Here is a 6,710-nt window from a genome sequence, read left to right on the forward strand (position 1 = left end):
ATATTCTACGTTGAGTTGTACCACTGGCATACTTCCCTGTAGCTTGGTAACTAATATTTACAGCGGTATTGTAAACGCGAATCCTGTTGATAGATCTATCGGGCCTGACAACCCCAACCGGACTGGACGACCAGTATTCAACGGTTGCACAGTACTTCATTTTGTGACTACACTTGGTACGGTGTAGTAAGATTTCATAATAAAGGGAATATGCGACGTGATTAAATGTTAAGTATGGTTACCAAGTGCTCAACCACTTAGAATATTTTTATTAAAATGTTTACATATAAAATCTTGTGGTCCATTGTTATAACGCTGCTAGCATCAAACCTATATATCTCACCAACTTTATGTTGACATTTTAAAGCATGTTATTCTCAGGTACGAGTTAAGTCTTCCGCTGTGCATTAGCTCATGTTAAGGACATTACTTGGAGTCGATCAACGCGATGGAACCAAATGCTGAAGACTTCGTCCGGGAGGATAAGGTCGAGGTCTTTACATCAAGTCTCTCTTTTCTCATTTTACTTGGGTAAGGAAGCGGTGGTTGGTATGGTTTAACATAAGGTTTAGCCTTAACTGTGTTATCTTCATTAACCTTTTCAACTACCGGTTCTTTTTCCTTATCTTGATCAGATTGTGGTTCTTGTGGAGTAGGAATAGTTTCATTAGAAATTACAGGCATTTCAGGTGGTTTAAGTGTAATACCACTTCTTGTGGTAATGGCTTTAGCTGTTTCATTTCGGGGGTTAGCATTTGTATCGCTAGGTAAACTTCCCGGTTTTCTTTCACCTATCAACCTTGCTAGGTTGCTCACTTCTTGTTCCAGATTTTGAATAGAAGCTTGTTGATTTCTAAATGCTTGAGCATTTTGTTCATTTGTTTGTTTCTGAGATGTGAAAAATTGAGTTTGAGATTCAACTAGCTTTGACATCATATCTTCTAAATTTGGCTTTTTATCATCGGTTTGTGGTGGTTTATTTTGAAAAATAGGTCTTTGCTTATTGTAAGTATTATTGGATACTTGTTGATTACTAGGACCTTGTTGGTTGTTGTATGGAACATTTCGATTATAATTCTGGTTTTGATTGTAGATTGGTCTTGGCGGTTGATAATTATTCTGATAATTATTTCCAGGCCTTTGGTTTATGTATGAAACATTCTCTCTTTGTTCCATTGTTAGTTCAATACTGAGACAATCTTTTGTCAAATGTGGTCCTCCACACTGCTCACAACTAATTCGTATTGAGTGAATATCTTTAGTCATCTTTTCCATTCGTCTCTCGACAGCATCTATCTTTGCGGAAATGGAATCTAAGTCATGGCTAGAATCGGCTCTAGCTGCTTTAGATGATCTAACGATATCTTTTTCTTGGTGCCACTCATGTGAGTGGGAAGCAGTGTTATCAATAATTTTGTAAGCTTCAATTGCGGTTTTCTTCATAATGGAATCACCAGCTGCTATATCGATGTCTTTCCTTGTAGTGATGTCGCATCCTTGGTAGAATATTTGTACTATTTGACAGGTGTCTAAACCATGTTGCGGACATCCTCTTAATAACTTTCCAAATCTTGTCCACGCTTCATATAGAGTTTCATTTGGCTTTTGTGTGAACGTAACAATTTCTCTTTGAAGTCTTACGGCTTTAGATGCCAGAAATAATTGTTTAAGAAATTTTTCAACTAAAACGTCCCATGTATCAATCGCCCCTTCAGGTAACGATTCTAACCAATCTTTGGCTTCTCCCTTTAAAGTCCAGGGAAATAACATGAGATATATTTGTTCATCCTCCACTTCTCGGATTTTAAATAGTTTACAGATCCTATTAAAGGTACGAAGATGTTCATTTGGATCTTCCTTCGGCGCACCACTAAATTGGCATTGATTAGTTACCATGTGTAGGATTTGTCCTTTGATTTCATAATCTGGCGCATTAATGTCTGGTTGAGTAATTGCGTGACCTTGGCCAGTGCGTTTAGCTCTCATTCGGTCTTCCATACTTAGAGGTTCTAGATTTTCCATGATTGAATTTGTTAAATCTGAATCACTAGAGTATTCTGATTTAATGGGTTGTTCCTCGACAATCTCTGTTTGAATGATTGGTGGTTCCGGAGGAAAGATTAGTGGTTCAGGATCTCTGAATTGTCCCTGAATATCTTCCGGATTCTCAATTGTGAGGTCGGGTTCAAAAAATGGATTATCGGAAATTTGAATTGGAGTATTTGGTTGACTGGATGACGATTCTAAAGAAAAATCAACAGCGACAATATTTGCTAGATGTCTTGATCGAGTTACAGGTGGTGAACGTACAAAAGGTGGTGAATGTTTTGCTCGGTGCATTCACTGAATATCCTATTAGTTATAAAAGATAAAAATTATTAAAGTTATCAAATTAATAGACTTTTCTGCTTTTGCCCACGTTTCAAATAGCTAATAGATGCAGCATGGAGCCAGAACCCTTTAAATCGGAAGCTCACAACTCAGCCACTAACAAATCCAACTATTACTACGAAGCAGAAAATTTTGATGTCTATCAATTTAACCACTTAAAATAATTTTTCGTTAAAATTTAAAGAAATTTTAGAGAAGAAATAGAAAAAATCTAAGTCCTAAAAACTAGAGCGGCGAAAAATAAGAAAGAAAAATAGCGCGTCGAAAAACGTCGAAAAATAAAAGGTCGAAAAATAATAAAAAGAACGTAGCGCGTCGATACTTAAAAATGAACTAAAAACTAAAAATTAAAAGTTGCGTCTAAAAATATTAAAGCTTAAAAGAAATACTATATCCCAAAACGGTAATAACTTAAAAAGGTACTAAAATATTAAAAACGGCGTCGTAAAATTCTAAAGCACCTAAATCTTAGTCTAAAGAAAAAGCACTTAAGGGATTTTACGGCAAAGCCTAAAAATCTAGATATAAAAATAACTATGGCAAAAACTATGTCTTAAAACTAATTACGAGCGAAAAAAATACAAAAATTACGAATAAACGATTAAAAAGGTACGAAATATAAAAATAAACTTAAAGTTGTAAAAAGTACAATTTTTATAAAAATATTATTTATTTTATAAAAGTATTAATTTTATAAATTATTAAAACTAAATAAACTAAATAATACAAATTAATATTAAAAACTAAAACAAATAATTAAAAATACTAAACCTAATTAGGGTTTTAATTAAATAATAATAATAATTATTATTACGTAATTATTGCTGGAAGGGATCAACTGTGGCGTGTCAGACAGCTTCATGCAATCGCATGAACTTTTGCCTTCGGGCTCATGCGGTCGCATGAGCTAGGGTTTCGGGCTAGGTTATGGGCTGCTACAGTACCGGGTCTCGAGTATTTTTATATATATTTTTTTCTGTTTTAAAATTAAAAAGTATTTATATAAATTAAATAAAACTTATATTTTTACAAACTAAAAATAGAAATAGAAATATTTTATAATTATATATATATATATTTAATAAACTCTTAAAAATATATATATATATTGTTATTTTTATTTTTATATTTTTGTATTTTAATATTTAAAAATGTATTTTTACAAAATTAATTAAAATTTAATAAAAATCTTTTTTTTATTGCGTTTCGCTTTGGCTTTCCCCGACAGCGGCGCCAAAAATACTAGATGTGTGCGTGGTGGTGTATAAAATAGTTATAATTTTTACAAGAAAATACTATTAAATACGATACAATTTTACACAAGTGATTTATTTATTTATAGAATGGATATACCTAAACCTTGCTACAACACTTATAGGTAGTGTACCTAATCGTACAGTAGTGTAGTTTTTAATAAGTTAGGTTCGTTCCACAGGGAGACTTAAACTAGTTCAATGCTATATTAGTTTTAATTGTAAAAATACAAAAATATATATATGTAGTATTGTTATTATAAAAGGGGTTTTTTACCGTTTAAGGACCGGTTTGTCGATTTTAAAACTTTATTCGCAGTTAAAACCTAATGTAAAATATTGAAAATAAATATAACTTAATTTAAAGCGTAAAGTAAATAACGATAATGAAATTGCGATAAAAGTACGATAAAATAAAATTGCGATAATTAAAGATAACGATAATTAAAAGCGCAATTAAATAAAATGACAATAAATAAAAGTGCGATAATTAAAAGTGCAATTAAATATGAAATATATAAATTATGCTTATTTAAACTTCCGTAATCATGATGTTCGACGTGTTGTTTTTAGTTTATTCCCATGGGTTAATTGTCCTTTGTCCTGGATTATTTGATATGTCCATACGGATTTGTCCATAATAGTCCATCAGTCATAATCATAAAATGCGGAAGTCTTCATCAAATTATTCTTATTCCCGAAGTCAAATATTCCAACCAATTGGGGATTCGAATTGTAACAAGGTCTTAATACTTTGTTTAATGAATACACCAGGTTATCGACTGCGTGTAAACCGAGGTTTTACTACTTTATTAACAATTACACCAATTACCCTTGAATGTAACCCACCCCTGTTTCAACAAGTCTATTAACTATTAATCAAGTTCCGTGTCCGGTAAAATGAATAATTATTGGTATTTATAGATATCCCGCCCACCGTGCCCAGTCAAGCGTATATGGTTATATATAAATACGTCAAATTATAAGTCTATATATTAAATTAACGAGGTATCATTTAGTTAATATAAAGCCCATTAATAGCCCATAGTCTAATTTCTACAAGTGTCGTTCTTTTATTCAAACCCCAATTATGGTCCAAAGCCCAATTACCCCCTCTTTAATATTTAGCCCAATATCATGATTACTTCGGCATTAAATAAGCATAATAATAACTTAGCTACGAGACATTAATTTAAAAATGTTGAACATAACTTACAATGATTAATAATAGCGTAGCGTTACACGAACAGAATTTCGACTTACACCCTTACAACATTCGCTAACATACCCTTATTATTAAAATTTAAAATTAAAATTAAAATTAAAATTATAATATATATATATATATATATATATATATATATATATATATATATATATATATATATATATATATATATATATATATATATATATATATATAAATGTGAGATAGAGAGATAGATATATTTGGTGTAAAGAACTTGGCAGAAAGCTCGAGCTTTTATAGGCATTTTTGTCCCTGGCTGCTCCGCTATCGCGAAGCAATTGTGCCTTCCAGCTCCGAGATCGCGAAGGCACGCCTTCCAGCTCACCAACTTTTGGCCATTTGCTTGTCGACGTTATATTATATAATATAATATATATATAATTTTATATAATTATTTATATATTATATTATATTCTTGTGCATAGTTAACTTGTAATTTTTGGTCCGTTGCGTCGCATGCTGAAAGTTGGTTCATGTCTCGGTTCCGGATTTTCGAACGCCTTTTCGTACGATTTAATATCTTGTACTTTGCGTTTCACAACTTGTACTCTTGTCATTTTTAGACGTTTCTCATCAATAAATTGAACCACTTTGATTGTACTTTGTACTTTTTAGCTTTTTGGTCATTTGCGTCTTCAATTCATCGAATCTATCTTTTGTCTTCCCTTTTTATTATTTAAACGAATATTACTTGTAAATAGAACAATTGCAACTAAAAGCTTGTCTTTCTTGAGGGATAATGCTGTGAAATATATGTTCGTTTTTAGCATTATCAGGGACCCCTACAATGATTATGTTGATGCTATGCGTACCCATGCTATTGCTGATGTAACAGATAAATTGATCAGACGCCTTGCTCCAAACCAGACTTTCCCTGCTGCTATTACTAATCTGATGCCTCCTGGAACGTTGGAGAAGGTTAATGAAGCAATGGCCAAGTTAGTTAACCTGAAAATAGATGTGTATGATGAAGTATGCAGCAGAGAGGAGTCCTCTTCTCAGGATGTGCTCAATGTTCAATTTTCATAAATTTGCAACTATGTGATGAACATCCATTTGTAATAAACATTGATAATTTGAATGCCATAAACATATGCTTATTGTAGTGATTATGCTTGTTTATATGCTTGCACCAAATACTTTGATGTTTGTTGTTTATAACCCATCTGCTATGCGCTAAGCATACCATAAAATTTCATATACAATTGTGTATTGTATAACTGAACAAAGCATTTTGAAAATTATTTAAAATAATTCACTTTTGGGTGTCTTGCATTTGTTAACTTCAGCTAAATGAGTAATTTTTTTTTAAAAAATTCACTTTGCAAACATTATGTCTTCAAACATTCAGTAAGACATTTGTAATTTGCTATATACATTCTGTCATCAAATTAATGAGGAATAGTTATGAAGTGTTCTTTAAAGAGTGATTATAAAATAATCTTTCCGCCATACGCCTTCAGTCATAAAATATATGAGGAAGAACTTTTGAAATATTGTGTGAAGATTAGTTATGGGTTAGTGACCCATCCGTCATACGCCTTCCGTCATAAAATATATGAGGAAGAATTGTGTAATATTTTTGGCCTTCGTATAAAATTTAAACTTCTTTCGTTCTGTGAAGTAAGTTTTTATAATGTTTGTCATGACAAGTATCTGAGTTTTGTATTTTGCCTCGGTGCGTTCTAGTAAAACTTTAATGTTTTCTAGCCGATCCCTTGTGCTTTTGCTGGCCGGCACAAAAGCTTCCGCCATCGGAGGTATAAAAAATACTCTCCTTCTGAGGGCAGGATATAGATGTAATGTTTTACATTTGT

The 6,710-nt window shown here is 32.0% G+C and overlaps 1 non-coding gene across 1 annotated transcript; it reads left to right on the plus strand.

Moving 5' to 3' along the window:
- Nucleotides 1–1,531: 1,531 nt before the first annotated feature.
- Nucleotides 1,532–1,638, plus strand: LOC139869572 (small nucleolar RNA R71). Its single transcript, XR_011766177.1, has one exon. It is a non-coding gene; the product is annotated as a small nucleolar RNA R71 (small nucleolar RNA).
- The last annotated feature ends 5,072 nt before the right edge of the window (nt 1,639–6,710 follow it).

The sequence above is a fragment of the Rutidosis leptorrhynchoides genome, chromosome 9 (genome assembly GCF_046630445.1).
Source record: "Rutidosis leptorrhynchoides isolate AG116_Rl617_1_P2 chromosome 9, CSIRO_AGI_Rlap_v1, whole genome shotgun sequence".
Classification (NCBI taxonomy): domain Eukaryota; kingdom Viridiplantae; phylum Streptophyta; class Magnoliopsida; order Asterales; family Asteraceae; genus Rutidosis; species Rutidosis leptorrhynchoides.